The sequence below is a fragment of the Rhodnius prolixus genome, unplaced genomic scaffold, assembly GCF_049639745.1.
Source record: "Rhodnius prolixus isolate KJV_2025 unplaced genomic scaffold, Rpr scaffold_7, whole genome shotgun sequence".
Classification (NCBI taxonomy): Eukaryota; Metazoa; Arthropoda; class Insecta; order Hemiptera; family Reduviidae; genus Rhodnius; species Rhodnius prolixus.
The window spans coordinates 1,127,086-1,152,769 of record NW_027411582.1 but is presented as its reverse complement, the minus strand read 5'-3'; the positions used below and the strand labels follow the sequence as shown (position 1 = coordinate 1,152,769).

General features: G+C 37.1%; 2 long non-coding RNA genes across 4 annotated transcripts in view; one reads left to right on the top strand and one right to left on the bottom strand.

The window, feature by feature from the left end:
* Positions 1-1,166: 1,166 nt before the first annotated feature.
* LOC141446650 (uncharacterized) overlaps positions 1,167-25,684 on the bottom strand; it is a 134,017-nt gene continuing 109,499 nt past the window's right edge. For both annotated transcript variants that reach the window (XR_012453808.1, XR_012453807.1), the window contains 3 exons: positions 11,233-11,508; positions 4,249-4,405; positions 1,167-1,394 (listed from right to left, as the gene is read on the bottom strand). This is a non-coding gene — a long non-coding RNA (uncharacterized lncRNA). The remainder of the gene's footprint in view (positions 1,395-4,248; positions 4,406-11,232; positions 11,509-25,684) is intronic.
* On the top strand, positions 11,687-25,249 carry LOC141446648 (uncharacterized). Of its 2 annotated transcripts, XR_012453805.1 has the most exons (4): positions 11,687-14,996; positions 15,849-24,608; positions 24,688-24,760; positions 24,843-25,249. It is a non-coding gene; the product is annotated as an uncharacterized lncRNA (long non-coding RNA). The 2 variants fall into 2 exon arrangements; XR_012453804.1 differs by having other exon boundaries at positions 15,849-24,760.

Sequence of the window (25,684 nt, the reverse complement as noted above, 5' to 3'; positions counted from 1 at the left end):
GGTTCTTGATTAGTAAACAGCCACACTGAATTTCTCAATCTTTGCCATTCAGCAGATCAATTTGGTTCCGTATTCAGTTTAAGCCTACTCCTCTCTTACTGATTGTCAAAAGTCTTTATAAAAAACCACGTTAAGATAACCGGCGTCTGGTAGTACAGTTACTTACTATTAGGGTAGCCAAAGAGGTCAGAACAGTTGGACAATCTGTTTAATGGCAGTAAGAATTGAACATTTGCAAAGCGGCTGAATCACTGGCCTCGAGAACTGGGTTAATAGGAAGTCTATTCAGTAGTGTAAGTGCATTATGGGATACAAGTGAAAATCTCGACACTAAACTGATACATCAAGCCATGATGTTAGACGGATGTCTGAATTCGGTCTGAAATAATGAAAACATGCGAACAGCTGACCAATGAATTTAATAAAAACCTCGGGAAATGTAATAGAATATTCAAGCGCACTGCTACTGTGGTGGCGAAAGGATCGGCAAGGGTTAATAGCCCTTGGAGAAGTTGGTCTTCAAAGAAAGTGCCTGCGAAAGGGAAAGTAATAAAGGAGCCGGAGAAAGCACAGCCGGCGGGGGCGGTGACTATAGTAGTAGTAGTTTGAGGGCGGGGTAGTGTACGTTCGATATTCACCCTGGGGGCCGGAGGGTCGTGCAGGTCCACGTGCTCACTGCCTCAGATCGCACCCTCACAGTCAATCTGCGGGGATCTGGCCTTACTCACTCACACACACATGCAGTCCACCTGGCGGTGGCCAGTCGGCGACCTTGACTTTCTCCGCGCCGTCTCCTCATCCTTATGTACTGGGACCGCGTCTCCTCACGGCGTCTTCTACACCCCATCCACTGCCGACCATTCCAAGTGTTTGTTCAAGTTTACTCCTCTCAAGGGTGATAACAGGATGTAGACGATCTTGACACTTCTATACTGAATCAACACGGAAGTAGATTTTAAAGAACTGTGTTCATGTCAAGCGAGAATTCTATGCCTTCGAAAACAAGAAAAAGGGCAGTAATTAACGGAGGGGTGACATTGATATTCTGCAAGTCTGCTGCTCCAAATACAGCAGAAAGGTTCCCTCACTGCGCTGAACTATTTTAGCGGCCATGAACACAGATCCGTGCTATGCATTTCCCACTCTATTATCAGCAATAAATACAGTTTTAAATTTGAAGTCGCACAAGGTGTTATTACACTAAATTAACATAATTACACATTTATCAATTTACACAAAAAGTACAATACACATAAATTTGTTTAAATACTACGCGCTTGGTTCATAGAAATTAAAATTAAACATCGTAGCCAATGAATGGAATCAGGCAAGGCTCTGTAGTCCTCAAGAATCCCTTTTATCTCCTGGTGGAACAGGTGAAGAAGTTTGAAGATCTGTAAAAGATAAATAAAGTTGAAAAGATAAGCTGTGGAAGTTGCAGGCATTAAAAGTTAGAAATGTCAATATATTGGTTTCCGGCCGGCAAATATACGGATGTTACCAAAACCAAAACACAAACCAATCAACCAAGTTACGGTAGTACCACATTAAACTAGACCTGAGTAACCTTCTTAAGCCAAACAGTCTTTTACGAATGTTGGACGAGTTGCTATTCAATGATTTCCCCAAAGTAAAAACATCACTCCAGATTTCCTAGAAATAGGTTTTCAGGGAATGTCAGAGACCAGATTTTCCTTGTAAGATTTCCTCGACAATTTCCCTACTGAGCCACCCAGAGCGAAAATGTTCGGATTCAACAAATTATACGTTTATAACTCAAGAAAATTGTTGTTTCCGACACGGGGTAGTTCTTACTCTATGAGAGACTCAAGGGATTGCAAAATCTACGTCTGCATCAAGCGAATACACTTCAAGTAATAATCTTGAGCGATAATAAAATTGTGGCATTCGACTTAAGTTTATCGATTATATCAAGAATGAATATGCAACAACTTTGTCTACTTTTACACCGCTCTAGATTAACGATAGAAGCCGTAGCTTAGTAACTGTGTAGTTGGCAATAAGGTCATATGTATCAGATCTATGTATTGATCTAAGGGAAATAAAAGAAAATCAAGTTTATTTTCCATGTTTTGCTAGGAGGGGAATGATTCTAGGAAGATACAGGTATGTACGAGATTGAACTAGGAGAGTTGAAATACTTGGCGGCCGAGGAATTAGCCAAGTGAAATGTTTTTAAGACTTTTTTTTGGGTGTAGAATTATTAGAAAAAGAATGGGTCGCCATGTTTCCACTAAAGGTAGTTCTGGGAGAGCTGCGAAAGCGCTTCTGGGCAGGGTGTGGTGGAAGAAGGAATTAATATTAAGGCGCAATATTGTTCGCGCGTGTCTAAATATTGTAGAGAAAGGGTGGGGGGATTTTAAAGTTTTAATATAGAGTGCGCATGTTGGTTGGATAACAAGACGAATGTGTTGCGTAAGAATGGGGGATAAGAGGTTATGTATAGAGGAGGAGGCTGTGGGGGGGTATGTTTGCGGAAATTTCTCTTTCATTTCTATTTCCTGTGTATATGTCTGTGAGTGTGCGTACGCAACTGGGGGGGGGTGAGGAGTGACGTACACACGCGCTCACTCCAGGCGTGCCTTGTTTATTGACATATTTTCAAAAACTGAGAACAAGCTGGGTCCTGTAGTACTTGCTCCCTAACTTCGAAGGTGGGTTCAACTAGAAGTTGCTCTGCCTATGAAACTACCCACTAGGAGAGGTAGTAGAGTTTTTGCTCTGGGAGAAGAGAAGCTGGGATTCCAGGAGTAGAAGGGAAGTAGAACCCACCTCTCTTCCCCGTGGCAGCCATTTTTCCGCACTAATACTAACGCATAGAAAAACCGGGGTAAAATATAGAAAGATGGGGTGGATGGAGCCGGGTTGGTGCTAAGTTAAAAGAGCTGGGTACGAGGGGGAAGCTGAGGCTGGGTTCAGTACGCCCCCGCACGGTCGCACTCTACTAGGCTGGAAACTCCAGCTTCAACTCAAACCCCTCTCTAGCCTTTTTTTCCCGGAGGAGGGGGGAGATCTGCCTCTTCATCATAGTATGGAATAGATAGAAAGCAGGAGTGTAACTGGGGGTGGCACAGTGGAGAGTTAGAAATATTGTATCGACCAGTTCTGCTGTGGATGGCATACGCACTCGGTTCGTGCCACGCCTAACTACTCACGCAGGCTCTGTCTAGCTTTTTAATAAGTGGGGAAACGTACACAACAACCTGCTCTCCAGGAACTGAAGGCAGCACCAACGGGCTTGGTGAACTTGTCGGCCTGGCCTTGTTTGGAGGGCCATCCTCGACTCCCATTCGCACAGGTCCATCATCAACTTAAAGGAGGTTTACTCAAGCAAGTCACCAGTTTTGGATGGATTACGCCGGAGAGACAAACAGGCCGAACAGGGTACCCACCTCCGTCCAGCAGAGCATCAAAAACCATCTTTCCCAAAATCCCTCGAGAAAATCTCAAAAAGCTCCCTCGATCGGAATAATTGGTGATCAGTAAAAGGAAGTAGAAGAATCGGGCAAAGTACACAATTTCAGCATAAAAAAAAAAAAATTAAGAAGCGCGCCAAAAATTGAATTTTCCTGGGAAATTTGTGGATTTGGGCGGGTGAAGGGGTTTCAGAAGTTTGGGAAACCGGAAAGGCTAAACTATCACTTGATAGGTTACAGTGTTCCTAGTTGAGGATACTGGATCGAAATGACGACCATTTTAGCTGCAAGCTTGGCTTACTCACGCGCCTATAAAATCGAATGACACATGGACATTTTGGAAAAACATTCTTTCCACTAAATTGGACAGATATGTGACGTATGGCGCCCATTGCTGGCACCATTAACACATCTGGAAACATGAACGTAAAGTACGTACACGCGTACTCACGAACAAATAGCCAGTGCACTCTGTCTCGCAGCCATTCACAGAGACGATACCAGTAGTATACAAATACACTTGGGACAGAAGAGGAGGCGGCAGGCCGGCAGTTCACGTGGTTGGACACGTGTACAGCGAGCGGAGCGGGTAGGGGTGGCTTCACCGCTGAATAGGCCACCCCCCTCACCCTTGCGCGGTTGTTGCATCAATGCCACTAGGTCTGTGTGCGGGCGAGGGGGGCGGGGCCGCTTCCTGTATAATAAATGTGCACGCCGGAAACACGATAATCCAAGTTCAGCTTTACTCTGCTCTAACAAAGCTCAAGCGTTCCCTTTCCTAAAACACTTCCGCAAGTTTTTTTCTACTTACCGTCCACTGTGTACGTGTGTTGCACTCGTTTCCATTTTCAATTGCAATTTAAGGGTTGCACCAAGGTCATCATTTCATCCTTCATTTTGATTCTTCCTTTTAGACAGTGAGATGCAGTTTTCTAGGACCATTTCTTGGCCAATCTGCAAAACACCATCTACAAACACACGATTAAACAGTGTAACTGCTTCCGTTTTTCTAAATTATACTATATCCAAAACCTACTACTTAATAATCACATCCCGTCATCTCCCAAAAGCGAGAAGAGGTCACTGACTGCAGTCAAACTTTCCCTTGGTTTGTGTCAAAAAGAACCCTAAATTCCAGGCTATAAGTTTAAGAAATTTTACTTCCTCTTATTGGGCGAGAAAGGTATTGTTTTCATGTCCAATTTCCGACTTGGAGTTCACTTGGATGTGTCCGTTTTTGAGTTCCCTTCAATCCAAAAAAGAGTTTTTATTGGAAAATGGTCTGTGCGCTTCATCAAAAAGTCTCAAAAACTAAGAATCGCAGAAGCGGAAACTCATTTTGATTGGGTTTAAAATTTGGTAGAGATCAAAGTTCAAATATCGGAAGTATACACTTTTTGCACGAAAATGGGCTCCATTGATTATATTAAATTATGTACACATTGTAATCCACAGCGTTTTTTCCACCACAGCGTAATTGGTCAATTTTACTAGAAAACTATGATTCAGGGCACTTCCGGTGTAAATGTTATGTCGTAACGTTCATCTGAAATCTTTGAAACATCCACAAATTGATATGAAGTATTTAGCAGCTGTTTCAACAGGAGTGGTGGTAACAAGTTCTGGCTGAAGAGAGAAGAGCGCATTTCGAGTTGGCAACCCGAGACAGTCCTTAGATTGGGGTTACTGTTTGGGTCCTGCTGGGGTTTCTGTTGGACTCCTGTTGGAAGAGCCGTCACTATTCTTCCATATCCCCTGAGATAAGATGGAATTCATACCAAAATGTTAAGCTTAACCTACAAGGTTCTGTTCTCAATCAGAATAAATAATTTTTTAAAGTATTAAGCAGAGATTAAAATGCATTTTTGTCTAAACTTCTTTTCAGAGACCTTTCGGGATACTGAGTACCTTCTACATGCAATAGGGATACCCAAAGAAATGAGAGATCACAAGTTATAATTGAAATTAGGCTCTAACCAATCAATGAATGGGGTGACATCACGAGTAATTAGACTCGTTTTCCAGAAATCTAATAATAATCTATTCTCGTATTATGATGTTACGGTGTTTAGTTCCGACAGAGGCATCAGACAGACGATTTTTCCGGACTCAGAGAATCTTGAAACCCAATTTCCTGTACAAACACATATTCGAAAATCTGCACCAGCCCCCACTTCCTCTACCTCTTAATAAAGTAAAGAACTATATAATTACAAGAATAAGGTAGATCGACCACATTAAAAATGTATAACGTAATGGGCTGTGGCTTATCGATCGAGACTCAACAAGTAAGATCGATTGCATGCAACAGGCCGGCACTACTATTTCACTAGAGCCATCATAAATCTAGCCGCTATTGGTCCGACTACCGTGACCTCGATAATAACCAGATCACCCGACATCCTGTCTGGATCTAGAAATAGAATTTACATCGCAATCAATGTTCACGTGATTGTGGGATCTCAGGATGTTGAACGTACAAATTTGTGTGCTGGTCTATGGAAGCAATTTAAGCTGCATGAGCACTTGAGTTGGAGCGAAATTAAGCATTCAAAATCAAAGAGCTCAAACTAGATGCATTGGTACAGAGAGCTCACAGCTTCAACTGCAAGAAGGTTTCAGTCGGTCAATAGGAATTGGGACCAGTTTACTTTCTCTCACTCCTGTTAAGAGGTAGTACTGTTATCGTGCACTTTTCCAATACTCAGTCTTCAGCCAGAAACGCACTTTTAGAAGTCTCCAGATGTCGAAAATTTGTTTTTTACCCATTTGTCTGTGAGTGCGGTAACGATGGAAATCATAAACAGTTCTAATCTTGTTTTAGACTTGAGCGCTACAACAGGAAGCCACTCTATACCCCCACCAAACAGCTAATCGGAAACGGCCGGAAGTTTTAGGGCTCTCGACGATTTCATATTCGAGTCGATTTAAAATTATTCTAGAGAAGTTAGGCTATCCACTAAGTGCCTTGTTACATTATATTTCCAGTTCTTTACTGTAATTTCTCATATTAACCATTAAATAAAATCCAAGGCCTAAGACCGGGAATCGAACCCAGAACCACAATACATATTAGCTTTGCAGGTCCACGATAGCCGAGCGGTTAAGAGCCTAATTGGTAGTTTGACGTAAAGCCCGCCTGAAAAAATAGGCAATTACTTTACTTTATTTCCAGTTCTTTCCTCTGTGTAATATTTATGCGTGTGTTAAAAAGTCTAACCAGAATTCCGAGTTGGAAGTATTTCAGTACACAGGATGTCGGTCAGTGTTCAGAACTGATTTCTCGAGTTTATTGCAAAAGAGTTTCATTTCCCTTTGGACATGACGTAAATTGTTCTGTCACTTGTGTTTGAAACTTAATTTCTGAGAATTTTAATTTGATAGGGATTCTCTGGGTAACTGTAGGACGTCACGTGCCGCTTCCGCCAACAGCAACCCTCTTAATGCTCAAGTCAACCATCCTTTAGTAATTCTAAGTAGCAACAAAGAGGAAGTGGTAACTTAATGAGAGCCAACGACCTTCGACCAATTATTATTGATTTGTCGCATCTTCATTTATCGCACTATTGAAAGATAACATCCTGGAGTCTGTGAGATATACGTACTTCCTGTAAAGTCTGTGATGCCGCTGTGAAAACGTCATCGAAGACCAAGTTTGTGTGACTACCATTCAAGACGTGTTTTAATGAAACGCTTTTAACCGTAGGGAGAAATCTTCAAAGATAACAGGAGATTTGATTAAATTACGAAAGAATTTATAGAAAGTTCATCCTGAAGTTTGGAGTATAGAAGGAGAGGATTTCGAGAGTCAGATTTGTATTTGGCGAGGTTGGTGTGTTTTTTAAATACAATGCGATCAAGTTTGGAAAATGAATTTGTTGTAAAAAGCAGCAGTGGGGGTCGCGCCGCCTCATTTTGATCAATAAAATGGGGCAGAACACTTTTAGATTTACATTGTGGGGAGCAAGCGGGAAACGGGCATTAGAGCGAGATAGACAGAGACTACAAACAGTGGAGGCGGTAGTACACACTATCCACCCCCAGCGCCTGGAATTAGAGGCCTCCCCGCCTGCCTCTGCCGCCTCCCTTCTGTGTGTATGTTTGGGCCTTATTTCCTATCTGTACAGCCAGCACTATTGCGTAAACAACCGAGTCTAGTCGAGCTCTAACGAAGACAGCACCCTCCGACACCTGGCAGATAGTTCATAGAACCTCTTTACACCATAAAAAAAATAATAATCTTTAGTGTCACGCCACTTGCAACGATAGCGGGAGTGACAGAAAGTTTCCCCAAACAGTGACCTCAAGAATGGAGGTTGCTACAGGGTGCAGAGTTTTCCAACAATCAGGAAGGATATACCAGAGAAAAATCTTCCTTTACCTTTAAAGATTCAAACGTCATCGTGTAGACGTGGTCTTCGCCAATGGCCATGGTTCTCCCAGAGCTGGGTACCACGCTTCCGGCTAGAATGTGACCAATGAAAGCGCCCGTCTGTGTGTTAGTGAACTCTCTCTCGCTGAGAAAATCACAGGAAGCTCTTATTCCCATTTGGACCCCTTAGGGAGAATCCCTATCGCTAAACCGGAACAACCTCTTCACTGGAAGTTTTCAAGTTTTCTTTAGTTTTTTCGAAAGCGCCCCCCCTGTGATTGTCTCTAAACTTCCTGTGCACACACACACGCACGTTAGATCAATTACTTTTATTTGCAAATGTTTCCTAACTCTTAACAGGGCTTTGAGTTGGGAGTTTGAAGAACATTAATGCCTAAATGCAATACCTCACGCCCGTCCCTCTTCTAGAATTGCCTAAAATTGCTTCTAAAATTAATTTTCTTAGAAAAATGAATTAGCTTAAAGTTTTAGTTCGTATTTATGAAAGATGGGAAAATTAGGAAAAATTTTTGGAGCCGTTTTCGAGGAAATCTAAACAAAAAAAGGTAATTCGTATTTCCGGTGGAATGTATTACTTCCTGTAGAGGACGAGCGGCTAGAGTAGAGTTGCCCTTTTGATGGGCGCTAAGTTAGCGAGTGCTGCTGCGGCTACAGGGCTGCCAACACTTGATTTGTGACGGCCCCTCCCGTCCAGACGCCAGTTTGACCTTTCAACCTCTTTTTTTTACATCCGGCCCATGTGATCTGTCACCTCCACTCACTTTCCCCCTCCTTTTGTTTGTTCTCAAGAAAATGTTTTTCTTTTTTCATTTTTTTTACCAAAACAAAAAGAACACGAAATCTGTTGCCAAAATTGGTACAATTAAATTTGTATAAAACTTGGAAAACCGGATGTACAGAAAATAGATTTCCCTGTACATGAATGTTGTAGGCAGCGCAGCTTACAGACCCTCCCTACATCCCCACTTAGACCCAATTCCCTGAAATACTAAGTTACAAACCAAAGTGATCCTCTTAATGACTTCGGCGATTTCTAGAATATTACAAATACAGACAAATCGAACAAGTTTCTCAAAAACTAGACGTCTGGGGACGCTTTGCGATTTTCAGTTTTTTAGGTTACGCATGCAGAGCACCCCAAACGAGTTCTTAATCACAAACGGATATTTCCGGCAAAACTCAAATCGAATAAAATGCTTCCTGCGAGCATAAAGAGAAAGTTCAGAAGATTCATACTTCCGGTGAAGCGTTTCCTTCGAACTAGCAACTTCACCTTCACCCCTCGCCTAGAATTTTTCTAAAAGAGATTTCCTGGAAAAAGAGTCCTGCGGCAAAAATAAGGAAAAAGAAATACAAATATAACCTGAATAGAAACTTTTCAACGGTTGTTATGGTAACACTGGTTAGTAACAAGCCGATTTTCTCAAATTAGGCGTCTACCAAAATGAAATCTGTGCCAACAATCTAAACCAAATTCTGTAATGTAAATCGATTGCATCACCATCAAGTTGGGAGAGTCCGCTGGCCACCGCGACTCTCCAGTTGGGGCACGTTCCAGGCCTCTTGTTTGATCTGAAGAGGCACGGGGTTTACTTCTCCTAAAGAGCCTAATTCGGCACGCTCCAGGCCTCTTGTTTGATCTGAAGAGGCACGGGGTTTACTTCCACCTAAAGAGCCTAATCCAGGCCCCTCACAGTGTCACAATGCGTTCAATATGGTAATGCCGTTTCTCCTTCATTCTGGCAGTCGTAAACTAGCTACACGTTGCCTGGTCTTTACGAAGTTAGGCCATAGTTTTACTCTGACCGTAGTGACCCGACTGCATGGCTAGAGGAGTGCCGCACTATACTACTTCTAGCAGAATAGTGACGCACTATACTACTACTAGCTCTGCTAGCAGCCACTAGGCGGACAGAGCTATCATACCTTTGGTATAGCGCCTAATACTCCGATTCTTTAGCCTTTCATTCTACTGTCTTGTAGTCGTCCGAGAAGCTCACACAGATTCATAGCCTCACCTAGAGAGGTCTCTAGAAGCCTAGAGAGATCATGTTGCCTAAATTAAGTTGTAAATATATTCTCTAAGCAGGCAATTGTGCTTGATCATAAATTGAACGAATAGTGTTATAAAATGGAAAAGTAATTCTCAATCTAATCAACCCCTAAAAAAATGTCTGAAAGCGCCACTGTACAGTCGACATATTTATGTCGACTAGAGTTGGATGTTTTGTCAGCGAACTAGGGGTTGGGGGTGGTAAACAGTGGATGGAAGGAGGTGGAGAGGAGGATGGTTTGTCTGACACAACAGGTGTGTGGACGAGCTCACTAACAAGGCTCTGCTTCCTCTATGGTTGTTTTTTTTGCCAAGAGCGGCATCAACACAACCTTCCGCCCCCAGTGGAGCGCGTGCCACCCCCGGGAAGGCAGGCAGCGCGCTCACACTCTAGATGGTGTTCCCCAATGCCGCTCCTCTTGCCAGTACTACTACTACTAGTACTAGTAATAACACCCCACTCTGAGTGTTTGCCACCCCCGATCTTCTCTCTACTCATCACTCTTGGAGGCGGCAATATACACGCACCCTACCAGTTACTCTCCCTCATTCTCTTTTACATCATTCTCCGCTGGTTCTGCCACTCCCGCTCGCTGGAGTTGCTCGCGAATCAATAAAATCTGGAAATCTTCCTCAGCCGCCGCCTGCGGGAGAGCCGTGCGTCAAAGGTTGTTCTATTATTACTTACACCATTCTCTAATATTTCCTCCTTCTTCCAAACCAACAACTCGCTGACATCCCCGGGCAGCTTATCAAAATACCAGAAACCCGGTGAGATCTGGCAACGTTGATTGCCTAGGCGACCGAACATAACACTATCTTTCTAGAATTTAAAGCACGCCAGAGTGGCTTCACGAACATCATTTCCACTTAGTCAAGACCACCTAGAGTCAAGCCTGTTGATAGTTTCCGAAGGAACTCCAACGTCAGCTTAAATAAAATCTGGGCAACTTCTACAACTCTCTAGACACACACACACACACACAGAGAGAGAGAGAGAGAGAGAGAGAAAATAAGTTTATTTCAGCAGGAAGAAGGCTTTACATGTCCACTTCCGGCACGCCCTCGTAACCTCTACTTGTTTGTGTAATTGTAAATACTGAAAATAACAGAGAGCACCTACTTTACTTCAATTGGTCGCCCGCGTGGAACTCCCAACTTAGCGGCTTTTTCTCCAACTAGTTAACAGGAAGTGTGGCGATCACCGAAATATCCTTTTGAGCCTCCCCCCCGAGCCCCGACGAAAGGTGTTATTTAGAAAATGATCGGTGCGTGAATATTTAGACCGGAAATAAAGTGACAGATAATGGTTTCGACCCAAAATCAGCCAATCAGAAAAGTGAACTTACAGAAATTCGTTTCCAAGTTTGTTCTTCTTTTTAGTTGATAAACTGATGCCGAGTGTTCAGGTGTTGACGGTGTGTGGAGATTGGACGAAAGGAGGAGAGGTCACTGGGTCGGTGGAGAGGGGGCAGGTCCTTAGGGGATGTGGTCTGCAGGTCGTTCATTGATGGTCTGCCCACACACAGCGCTGTCTTCCGGCTCCATTCATACTCACCATGCAAGACCCTTCGTATCCACTCGTCGTATTGTCCATCCGCTTCATCCACCTCAGTCCTCTTCAACTTCGCCACAACAATAAACAATTAGAAAACATAGAACTAACAATAATAACAACAATAAACATTCAGAAAACATACTTAAACTAAAACAGAATTTCTTATTAATCTAAAGTTGCATCATTATTTTTTTTTTGAATACTAAGAATTAAAACTGTCCGGTAGGACAGTTGTATAAGGGTTGATCATCAAAAACTGCAGGAAAAAGCGTAACGTTGAAAAACACCCAACTTTGACAATTTTTTTCTCTTTTTCTATAAAAGATAAAATTCCCAAATTTTCTTTAAAATGTAGGGCAAACCCTCCTTTATAACTGTATTTTTTTCGTAATAACATAGATTTATTAGTTTTCGAGAAAAGCGATGCGAAAAATGCGCAAAAACAACATTTTCAAAAATTGTTGTTGTTCTTCTTCTTCTTCTTCTTCTTGTTGTTGTTGTTGTTGTTGTTGTTGTTGTTGTTGTTGTTACCTTTTTTGTAAACTGCGTAGCGCCTAAACGCGTGAACCGATTTTCATGAATGAGGTGTCATTCGATTCGGAATTTTATGTAGTTGTGCCTTTTGTGGGTCTCGACGTTGTACATCGAATGGGAGAGGAGTTAGCCCCATGTATGTATGGCCCCCTCTATAACTAGTATTACCAATTTAATAACTCTGTAAATGTTAGCTCGTTTTTTATAAAATTTGGTAGGGTGAAAGGGATAGAGCTCCCCTGCGTAACAGTAAAGCGACGTTCTGCTCTTACACCTAATAAGGGGAAGTCTTGCAATCTTTTCAAATCATCGTCGGAAAAACCGATTTTCGTGAATGAAGTGTCATATTATTCAAAATTTTATGTAGATTTGCATTTTAGAGGTCTCGACGCTGTGCATATTTGGGAGGAGAGTTCGCCCCATGTATGTAAGGCCCCCTCCAATATTATTATTACTGATAACTCTGTAAATCTTGGCCCGAATTGATAAAATTTGGGAGGATGAAAGGGTTAGGGCTCCCACTGCATAACAGTAAAGCGACGGTCTGCTCTTACACCTATTGAGGGGAAGTCTTGCAATCGTTTCAAATTATCAATGTGGGTGTATGAAGGGAGCACATTTTCTCAGACGGGGGCGTAAGGTCCCGTCCCATCTATTATCTTATCTTATCTTCTCAGAAAAGACTTCCGCGTGTTACTTTCTTCAAACATGGACATATATTATTGCACGATAGATTAAGCTTCCCTTAAAATGTAACGAGCGGCCTGAAAAAATTCTCTCTCTCTCTCTCTCTCTCTCTCTCTCCGTTTCAATCCGGTTATCGTGAGTGTCACAGTACACAGAGTGTGTTACTAAAAGTTACAGACGATATTCGTTTTGCTATTGATAAGCGCATGTTAACCATTTTAGTGTTGTTTGATTTTACAAAGGCTTTTGAATCAGTTAGTCACACTCTTCTTCTAAAAAAATTAAAATTATTGGAATTTTCTGATGCAACTCTTAGATGGTTTCAATCATATTTGTGTAATAGAAAACAGTCCGTTGTCTCTGGGCATGGAGATTATTCATCATGGGAACCAGTTTATTCGGGTGTACCCCAAGGTTCTGTTCTAGGTCCTCTTCTGTTCTCTCTGTATATCAACGATATCTCATCATCTATCAAGCATTGCAAATATAGTTTATATGCAGATGATTTACAGATATACCTTCATTGCCCATTGTCTGAATTAGAACAGGGTATAGCCCAAGTCAATTCCGATGTTTATTCAATTAATGAATGGGTGAAACAAAATTGTATTGAGTTTAATGTTTCTAAAACCAAAGCCATGATTGTTGGAAGTGCCAGATATGTCAACGATATTGATATGAATTCTATTTCAAAAATAACAATAGATCAGGCTTCTATTCCTTATGTAGATTCTGCTAAATGTTTGGGTGTCACTATTACTAGTACTCTATCATGGAATAATCATGTTGGTGACATATCTAACAAAATTTCTAAAACTTTGTGCCAGCTTAAATACAATAGGAATATTCTGCCTATTTCGCTAAGAAAACAGCTGATTACTACACTTATATTTCCGCATTTAGATTACTGTTCGCTAGTGTACAATGATTTAACAGCTGAATTGAATATAAAATTACAAAGGTCAATAAATTCCTGTGTTCGTTTTATTCTAAATGTAAGAAGAGATGAGCATATTACTCCTCATTTTATTTTTCTTAATTGGCTGAATGTCAAGTATAGAAGGAAGTACTTATTGGGAAGGTTTCTGTTTATGCTTCTAAAAAATAAACGTCCCGAATATTTATTTAATCTGTTTATTAGGAAGGCCCAATTAGATTTAAAAAATACCAGAACTGTTAATTCCAAATTTTATATTTCTCCATATCGAACAGTTACCTATAAAAATTCATTTCTTGTGCAATCTTCTCTTTTCTGGAATTCTTTACCTCTTACATTAATTCATAAAAGTACAATAGCTTCATTTAAAAATGCATTGTATGATTTCTTAATGCGGTCCTTCATAGAAGACGCTTCTCATTAGAGAATTTATTATTTAGTTTTTTATCTATAAATTAAGTGCATTTCAATGTAATTTTTGTTATAATAATTTTACTTTTATATTGCTTTTACTTATAGAGAACTTATTGTAATTAATTTTGTAATTTAAAATTTGTTTGTTGTCCTTAAGGGATATTGTCCCAGGACAAAATAAAAGTTTCTTTCTTTCTTTCTTTCTTTCTTTCTCTCTCTCTCTCTCTCTTTCTGTTTCAGTGTGTGTTTGTGCCTGTGCGATTATCAAATCAAATACCAGAAATCGCAGAACGTTAAATGTCTTAGCTCAGATGATCCAATAAGGTTTTAGCCAAAATTGGTCTGCCGGAAGTATCACTTTAATGAGTAGATTTTTCAGTTTGTCAGTTATTTCTGGGAAACTTATACAGGAAATCCTTAATTTCTAAAGTTATTAGAATTAAATATAACAAGCGTCCCAAGTTGTAGAATATTTGTGAGTTTAATTTAAAGAATAATATTAAGAGGAAGTCGTGAGAGGTTGCTACCAGATTTTGTTCATAGAAATTATAATTTCTGAGAAAATCTTATTCCAAAAGTAGCGATAAGAGAACATCAGTTAAAACTGTTTGTATTATTAATTTGTATTTGTTGCGATAAGAAAGTCAGTAATAATAATGTTTTCTATAATTTAATAAACCATGAAGAAATGTCTTCATAGAAACATTCAGAAATAATATCTATATTTAATCCCCAACTTCCCTCTGAATAGTAAACAATGAACATGGTATAGTTTTAATTTAATAAACTTTAAACTTATTTAAACTTAACTTAGTGGCGTGATTTCCCCCTCCTTTATCTTTTGAATGCACTATAAAGTGGAAATAATTATTTTATCTAATTCAAACGTCTTTTGACATCCGTAGAAGAAGTGCTAGTTATTTTTTCTATTTTATTAGCTACTAAACTATTTATTGAAGACTTCTTACATCCTTCTAAATTTGGTAAGTACATTTTTTGTAATTATTTAGTTAAATACATTTAATTCAGAAATTACTCTTATTTGGCGGTTGATTTTAGTCCGATTAATTGTGCTAAACTGCTGATGTCTGTCTAGATGAAAAGTGATCCTAGTTCTGACTGATTGTTAAAATTCACTTCCTTTATCAAAAAGTTAATGAATATTGCTTAGAGTACTTTCGTTGCTCGATCGGAAAAATAAAGTAATTACCTTCTTGTTGTGATGTGGATACTCTAATTTATTTATTTTTTATCCATTTTTTGGAGGTATCTCCCCGCTTTTATGACCAACTTTTTTTTTTTACTTTTTCACTTCCTCTAAGACAAGTATTGCGCCCTTGTAAAAATTTTCCGTTTCATCTTTCCACCGGAAATGTCTATATGCGCACATACTGTATAGCACATTGCGTTGTGTGTGTTGTCAAAATATCTCAAATCGAAAATCGTATGAAGCTGATACTCTACATTTCAATCAGGTTTCAATCAAAGCCCACAGACAATACAATCCCTAAACCGGAAGTCTCTACTATGCTGCATTAGTGAAGAATTTCTTCGTTTTTCATTGATTTTATTTTTATACTCCTCTAAGCTTTATTTATTTTGGTAAATTGCAAATCTATCTTATCCCATAGCACATTCATGAATTGGGATAACTATAAACTAAATTTCCACCCTGGCTGTTTGTTTTTATAATCAATTATTGTTCTAAAAGTTCTTTTTTGTTCATACACAAATTAAAATATTTCCAATTTAAAAAAATTACTCTTTGAAGTTTTATGTTTCATTGCAAAAAACAAAATTTACTTCATTTTTCGAACCTAAATTTTTTTTTTCAGAGTCGAAGGAAACAAACATTACGTCAAGTATTTATATTAAGTATTAGTTAGTTATTTCTAAATACTAAAGATTTTAAATTACATTATAGATATGCCTTCTAAACACCGGAAAAAAAAGCAAACAATTAAAAAATTAGTATCGGGTATTAGACAGACAATTGACAGCACTGCTGAGCTCGAAAACTGTAGTTTATACACTATTGTGACTCCCGCCGCAACTAAGCAACAACGGTACTACGTTAAAAATCGCGACGGAATAGTAACTAAACAGCGACAATATAACTTAAGAAAAAAAATAGAAATACAAGAAAAACAGAAAGTGTACAATTTAGAACACAAAGAAAAAATACAAGAAAAACAGAAAGTGTACAATTTAGAACGCAAAGATAAAATACAAGAAAAACAGAAAGTGTACAATTTAGAACACAAAGAAAAAATACAAGAAAAACAGAAAGTGTACAATTTAGAACGCAAAGATAAAATACAAGAAAAACAGAAAGTGTACAATTTAGAACACAAAGAAAAAATACAAGAAAAACAGAAAGTGTACAATTTAGAACACAAAGAAAAAATACAAGAAAAACAGAAAGTGTACAATTTAGAACACAAAGAAAAAATACAAGAAAAACAGAAAGTGTACAATTTAGAACACAAAGAAAAAATACAAGAAAAACAGAAAGTGTACAATTTAGAACACAAAGAAAAAATACAAGAAAAACAGAAAGTGTACAATTTGGAACAGAAAGAAACAATAGCAAGGAAACAGAGAGAGTATGATTTTGCTCACACAGAAGATAAAAAAAAGAAACAGAAAGAGTATGATTTATCTCATAGAGAGAAAATACAGAAGAAGCAGAGAGAGTATGATCTAACTAATAGAGAGAAAATACAGAAGAAGCAGAGAGAGTATGATCTAACTAATAGAGAGAAAATACAGAAGAAGCAGAGAGAGTATGATCTAACTAATAGAGAGAAAATACAGAAGAAGCAGAGAGAGTATGATCTAACAAATAGAGAGAAAATACAGAAGAAACAGAGGAAATATGATAAAGAGCACATAGATAAAAAAAGAAATCAGCAAAGAAAGTACAATGAAAAAAAAAGAAACGAAATTGGCATAAGACAAGAAAGGTATAATGAAAAGAATCGCGCTGTAATAAATTTAAAAAGAAATATTCGGTACTTTTTGACTCGCCAAAACGTAAATAAACCCTCGGCGTCATTCGCATCTTTATTAAAGAAACGGATTCAAACTCGAAAAAAAATTAGTACATTTCGAGATGAATGCGCGCTAATAAATAAATTGTGTTTATCTTTAAAACGGAATCGTCAGTTCAATAAACACCGCCGCGTAAGGAATAAAATTAATCGCACAATGTCTTATTACCTGATAAAACATTCTAAACATTTAACCGGAATTGCCCGATCCTACTTTAGGTATCTAAATAATAAATTAAAAGCCGTTGTCGATGAGGCCGTTAATAAGTTCGAAGTAAATAAAATTAAAACACTAACGTCTAAAAATATCGCAAAAGTATTCGGAGGCAAACAAAAACACACGACACATTCTGAACCTTATTTCTACGAAACTTCCTACAGCGTGGTTCCTCCCGGACATATATTGCTCGCTGATAATCACACCGTTTTCGTGAATAGGCACAATTTTAAAAAGTACATTACTAAAGATAATAATATAGTAGAATGGCCTTGCGGTATCACTTGTAAATTTTCTAACCATAGTATGAGCACGATTTTAAATAAATTAGTTGAATTAGTAAAAAGCAATATGAATACAATGTCAATCAAAAAGCTTGCGAACGCATGTAGGTACAGACATCTTAATAAAAAAGGACACACCGTACACTGCGCTTCACACAACAGTATATTTAAATGCAGTACACTTTTGCAAATTCTTTCTGAATTATCGGTACATTACACCGCGTTTAGGAACTTAAAAAGACAGATTTACACCATGCGTAATCTATCTTTCAAAATTAATCGTGTAACTTCGTGTATAAATAAAGCAATTAATGTCGAATCAATTTTACGGTCCGTTAATGATTTAAAAAAGTTTCTCAGAACACTTAAAATCGACACTAATAAATTTAAAAAATATGTACCTTCCACTAGTTGCGACACCAACGAAATAAACATTTTGACTAAATATAAGAAAAACTTGTCTTCGTTAAAAAGTAAAGTAACTTCTTTTCCGGAAAATTTTTGCGCATGTTGCAACATCTTATTTTATGACGAGGATTTAAAAGATTTTACTAAATTTCAAAATAAGGGTAATAAATCGTGGCGAACTGTAATTATTTATATTAATAAAAATTATGATAAAGTTCATTCGGATAATATTAAAATTTGTACATACTGTGCACAAAAATTAAATCAAAATTGTATTCCCGGACGCGCCGCTTATAACTGTTTAGAGGTAGATCCCGTGCCAGAAGAAGTTGGTAAGCTGAATATTTTCGAAACTATGCTGACCCAATTAGTTAAATCGTTCCAATGTGTTATTCGTCTCCAGCCGAAAAAAGGGAAAATTGCGGTCAGCGAAAAACTTAAAGGGTTAAAGGGTCGCGTCACTTATTTACCCCTCCCTTTGCAGAAAAACGTGGACTTGCTACCGAACGAACTGCCCCAAAATCATGAAGTGGTTGTACTGGTTAATGGCGTACCTACACAAAACCGAGTCATATGGCGAGATTTAGTGAGCGCGAATAAAATTTACAAAGCGATTGCCGCGTTAAAAGAAATTAACCCGTTATACGCGAACGTTCATCTAAATGTAAAATTGTTACCGAATATCAACGAAAATATAGGTAATAAATATACTTTTAAGGATGTATCCGGGGCATCCATAAAAAAAGTAGATAGCACAACTTTTTATAAAACCGGATTTTATACTTTTCACTCCCTTCATCCGATAAATATGAGCGCGGTTGAATCGAGCGAAATCGAATCTTACCAAATGCAGCAAATGAAGGGAGATTACGTCTCGGTTTTTGATAAAAATTTAGATTATTTAACATTTCCGCATCTATTTCCTAAAGGCAGGTTCGGAAAATTTGACATAAATAGAAATATTCCTCTGTCGGACGCTGAGTATCGTAAATCGCGAATATTGAATAAAGACGGGCGATTTCGGCGGGATCCTTGTTATTTATTTCATCTGTTAAATGACAGTGAATTTAAATACCTAGGCGGGGCGATTGCTCACTTGTTAAACGTTCGCGCGTACAAACCGTACACGGTCAATGATATTTTAACTAAAGTTGCCGTAAACGATGAACAGTTAGAACAGCATTTAATCAATCTATTTAGTTCGTTACGGGGTACTAAAGAATATTGGCATCGTCGTCGCCAAGAACTCAATGCCATGACACGCGATTTTGGGGCGCCGACTTTTTTTGTAACTTTGTCATGCGCAGAATATGATCATTCCGAATTATTACAATACATTGTCAAAATTAATAAAGCTGTCCCTAACGTGGAGAAAATGTCCGCCGGAGAGTTATGTGCGTTAGATCCGACAAGCGTGTGTAGATATTATCACCGTCTTATCCGGAATATGTTCAAGTTTCTAATAAACGATAAAATAAACCCGGTATTAGGTTTCGTGGAACACTATTTTTGGCGCGTAGAATATCAAGAAAGGGGGGCGCCGCATTACCACATGTTATTGTGGATTCGGGATAGTCCGGAAATTAATAACGATTGCTTTAAAAAGGTTGCCGATTTTATTAATACATATATTTGTGCTCAGTTACCGGATCCTTTAGAGTCACCTGTCTTGCACTCGTTTGTCCGGAAATATCAAATGCATAAGTGTAACTCGTATTGCCAACGAAAATATCGCGTAAAACAAAAAATTTATACTAAATGTCGGTTTGGATTTCCGCGTAAAGTTACTGACGAATTGATAATTAATGACATAATTTCCACAATCGCGTCTAGAGTTAAAGGTTTCGGTCCGAAACGTGTTTATGACTTGCCCAGACAGAGAAGTGAGGTTCGTATTAACGACTACAACCCGGTCCTTCTATTAGCTTCCGGCGGGTTTAACGTTGACGTGCAATTTGTTAAAGACGGAGATTTGAGATTAGTTATTTACGTAACTAGTTATATATCGAAAAATGAAAAAACGGAATTAGAAGATTTGTGGGCTGATATATGTAAAGAATCGAATAAAAAAGCGTTATGGAGTTTAGGTTTAAAGAAATTAACGCATCGGCAGATCGGGTTATACGAAACAATAGACCGGTTACTCGGGCATCATTTGTACGGTAAATCGGAAGATATGCGATATATCAGCACCACGTTTCGCGAAAATAGAAAACTATGTTTAAAACCGTATAATGAACTAAAAAATATGCCGGCTAATTCAACGGATGTATATTTGAAGTCATGGCTAAACGACTACTATCCGAATCGACCCGACGATCTAGAAAATTTAAATTTATACGATTTCTGTCGTTATCACGATCTTTCCCGCGATCAATTAGAAGGCGAAAACCGAATAAAATTAAAAAATAATGTTATTTTAAGAAAACGTGGCAAACCTTACGTGATCCAACATCCGATATACAAAACTTTAAATACCGAACAAGATCGTAACAAATATTATCATTCCCTTTTGCTTCTTTTTAAACCGTGGCGAAAAGAATCGGATATTTTAAAAGGATTTCGGACATATCAAGAAGCGTTTGACCATTATTCCGCGGAATTAAAAGAGGCCATGACTTATCACGATAAATTAATTATGATTGAAGAAGGAATCAAAGAACTTCGCAATAAAATTGCGGAATTCAAAGAAGAGAATTTTATTAATTTAGAAGAGGATAATATTATCCGAGAAGTGCAGGATGCAGACGTGGCGATGTTGGAAGTTTGCGCGGCGATGTACACTAGTATTGACGATCGCGATAGTAAATTTAATTTAAACGAAGATCAAAGCCGGATTTTCAATAAAATAACTCAAACACTTATCGACCAAAGTAATAATAAATGCAATAGTCAAATAAAATTATTCGTTTCTGGTGTAGGCGGTACGGGTAAATCGTATCTCTTAAAAGCGTTAAAAGTTTGGATTAATAATACATTTCCGCCTAAGAAAGACTCTATTTCGGTGGCTATAACGGCTCCGACCGGCCTGGCTGCATATAATGTAAATGGCGTCACCATTTACCGGCTTTTATCGCTCCCGGTAGAGCATCAACAAACCGCGGAATATAATAAATTAAACGTCGAAAGCTGTCGGGCGATTAGACACGTTCTTCAAGACATGAAATTGTTGATAATAGATGAAATTAGTTTAGTTTCGAGTCTCGTTTTCGCTTATATTCATCTTCGGTTGACGGAAATTGCTAAAAATAATGAACTTTTCGGTAATTTTAATATTTTACTTTTCGGTGATTTGTTACAATTGCAGCCCGTTAAAGGTAATCAAGTTTTTAAAAAGTTAACCCGCATCGAATGCAAATCCAAACTCGGATCTATCGGTTCTGCTGATCTTTGGTCGATGTTCGAATACGACGAATTAAAAATTAACGTGAGACAGAAAAATGATAAAAGCGGTTTCATAAACACTTTGCTCAATATTCGGTCGGGTAACATCTGCGCGGAAGACATCGCACTATTAAACTCACGTGTTTTGCAAAATAACGATTTAAATAATGTAGTTGAAAATTATAAAGAATTACTCGATTGCGGTAAAAATCCGTTATGTCTCTTCGCGACTAAAGCTCAGTGCACAACATTTAATAAACTTTATTCAGATAAATTCGCGAAAGAAATAGTCACATTAAATTGCATCGATGAAATCGATTATAATTTTAAACTCACGAATAAAAAAATAAAAGATTTGAACTTTTTAATTAATAAAATTTCAGAAGACGTCTCTCGTACGGCTAATTTATCTAAAACAATAAATTTATTTGTTGGCGCGAAAATAATGGTTAAAAGAAATATCGATATTGCTAGCGGAATTGTAAACGGAACGATAGGTACAGTAGAACGGTTTGTTTATAAAGGAAACGTGGTAGATACTTTAATAATTATCGTGAATAACAAATCCTTTTCTTTAGAAAGGGTAAAAGCGCGATTTCTGTTGTTAAAAAATATTTACGTTCATAGAAAACAATTTCCGGTGACTCTTTCGTACACGGTAACTATCCACAAATCTCAAGGCTTAACCTTGGATTGTTTGTTCACGAGTTTAGGTAAAGAAGTGTTTGCACCGGGCATGCACTATGTAGCTCTCTCGCGGGTATCTAATTTAATCGGTTTGTATTTAATTGATTTCAATTCGTCAAAAATAAAAGTAGATATGGTCGCGATAAATGAATACCGTCGTTTAAATAAAATGATCCAATCACCATGTTTGCAAACTGCGAATAATAATATTTGCGTTTCCCCCACCTTCAAGTTACCAAAAAAAGAATCCCTTCTTCAATCAAATGTTAATCGCGAATTTTGTTCTAAAACGGAAATATTTGGCTTACCAAATTCTGACGGCGTTTCATGTTACGCGAATGTTGTTGCACAGTGTTTGATTAATATAGATTCCGTTAAATCTAGTCTAACGAATAACCTCGTCAATAATATAAACATAACTTTTCCGGATCCAAAAACTCGCGATAACTACCAAACAGTGAGTGTAACTTTCGAATTATTTAATATTTTAACATCCGGAATAACTCGAGGTGCCAAAAAACCTAATACTAAAAGACTCCGCAAATTGATTGCTCACGGTAGTGACGTAAATTTTAACGCGAATATTCAGCAAGACGCGCAAGAATTTCTAATATTTTTAATATCCGCTTTAAAAACAGAAAATAACATTCCTTGCAGGTTATTTGATTGCACAGTTAAATTCGTTCGAAAGTGTTTCAATTGCAATAGTTATTGGGATGACGTTCCCATTAATCTTGAGGTAATGTACTTTCTAGAATTCGGGGTTCTCCAAAATAACGAGCCGGTTACTTTTCACTCGTTATTCGACTATAAATTATCGGATATAACTTGTTCAGAATGCGGGGAAAATAAAATTTATATTCGAAGTAAATTAAATTCGGTATCGGATTATCTAATAGTAATATTAAAGCGTTATCAAGGAAATCGCGTTTTAAACGAAATCCGTTCTTTCGATGAAAACAATGTTAAAATTGACGGTTTTAATTTCACACTGGCGTCCGTGATTTATCACTACGGTTCGGACCTCAACTCTGGTCACTACGTTTGCGCGGTAAAAAGTACAAATAATTCGTGGACTTTTTTAAATGACGAGACTATAAATTATAATTTTAAATTTAATTCGGGTTTAAAAGACGCGTACATTTTATTTTTAAAATCAATAACGTAACGTGCTTAAAACAAAACAAAAAAATTTATAGTAAAACTTAAAATAATTTTATATCGAATTTTAGCCGTTAGAGAGCCAGCAGATAACTGACATTTGGACTGACTGTAAATATTTTATTTGATATTATCAATCTGTTTGTGCATGTTTCTGTTTTTCGAAGTAAAAAAATTGTTTACATAGAATATGTTTTTCGCAATGAATGTTTGGTCCTCACATATTGTCACGATAGTAAGTGACTACAAATTTATTATGCCTACTTCACTTTTTATACTATTTCACTTGAGATCCAATAACTGTGTTCATTATTTGTTTTTAGTTTTTAATAAATAACTTGAATAGTTTTTGGTAATGTATGATCTTAAGCCTTAGGTCCCATGTCTCAAGTCAACCACTCGCCTTGAAGTAAATTATTGTTTTATTTTCGATGTCATTTCCCATTTTGTAATTTCTTGTAATTTAATCAGGCCAAATATAATTCAATAACAGTAACATAAAAGGAGATAACGAAATTTATTCAATTGTAATTTACATCTATATTTGCGAATAAAACAAATTCTATGTCATATCCTAAGATACTTAAAAGTTATTTTCTTTATTTTATTTAATTGCATGTTTTAAATTTGTATATATCATTTGCATTAGTTTTTTAATTTTATTTTCTTAATTTTTTTCTTAGTTTGGCCAAAAGGTCAAACGACTAGGGCTAAGCGAGTTTCCTACTTATAAAAATCACTTAATAATTAAATACTATTATTTATAAGGTTTTGATGTTTAGTTATCTTTAAATGAACCTTTCACAGTTTGATCCCCATAAGCAGTTAAATTAATAACATAATGAAAATGAATTGCGCTCCACTTCTTGTAATTTTTGAATATTACACTCGTTGTTTATTCTAAATAACGAAGGAAATTTGATTAATTAACTGAATTTAATTTTATGTTTGATGCAGTTGTAAGAAGATTTGCACAACTAATTCAAAAGAAAAAATTTATAATAATTAATAAAACAAATTGTCCACACTGTGAAAGATTTGTTTAGAAATAATTATTTTATTATTTATTTATATATATATATAGTTTTATTTTTTATATTTTACTAAACTAACTGACGGACTAAGTCCGCCAAGCCGGTCCCAAGCCCAGGTGAGAAAGGATGAGGGGTCCGTCGGAGTTATTATGTTCCAGGATTTAAAGGCTAACTAGACGCAGACCCAAGAGAGGGAGGATATATTCATAAATGTTTGTGCTGTGTAAATATGGTATTGTTTGCAACCCTCTATAAAACTATAAATAAAACTATCCAAAAGGCACAAAAATCTCTTTAACAAAAACTTACAGTTTAAAAAGTTAAGTATAAGGGTTGATTAAACGCCAAAAGGTACACAAATCAGCAGGTAACCAACATTTCATTAATACTTCATTGATATCATTAACCTAATTTTACTGTATTAACTTTTTATCAATATTTTTTAGAATTTATTAGATGTCGCAGACCCTTATGCTGGCCATTTCATTCATGATATTTTTTTTAATATAATAATAAAATGTGAGTAATATCGTCATAATTAGTAAAAAAGGCACTTTATTTTAACTATAATCTAAATTATTATTGTGATTTTTTTTTTTAGACTATTTATTCTGAATAATCATCACACTCTCACGCTCTTTCAAATGGAAAAGGGGAAGTTGGAGTTGGTTAACCAAAATTAAATTTTGAATTCGTCTTACAGCAGAATATATGAGCACAAATTATGCAGTTAATAGCGAATAAGCAATACTTGTATTATCATTCCTTTTTCAAACTTTAATTTAATGTAGTCTTTAATTGAGTACTTGTCAAACACGTTTTGTTATCAAATAATTAGTAAAGCATATATGTATATAACATTCAGAGTAATCCATCTAGGGATAAATTAATTTAAAAATATTCATAACTATATTTTATTGTATATAGCTGTACAGCTAGCTAAAGATAGATAAATTTCTGTACTTAATGTAAATTTACATATTATTAATAAACCATGTTAAGTATTAATTACTTACTATTTTTATCGAAGAATACTTGACAAAGTGTATCCAACCAATTTAACCAAAGTATGAACTTAAATCAATGATTTTTAGGTTCCTACTGATGTAATAAATTATTTAATAAATAAATCTGACGTCAAGAAAAAAAAATCTGTGAATGCATTTTTAAAAAGTATTTTGAATGGCGCAATGTCATAATTTTTTTCAATTAGCGTTTCATTAACAAACTGTGCATTAATTGTTTGATACCTCCTTTTAAACTCAATCTAAATTAGAATAGTAGATCGGACGGAACCTATGCCCCACGTCACCGCAGCCACAAGAGACTTATTGTGCCAGATTGTGTAATCTAAATTAAATGAAGCGAGTCTCCTCCCTGCACAAAAAATATTTTGTAGATGAAAATGGCCAGCATAAGGGTCTGCGACATCTAATAAATTCT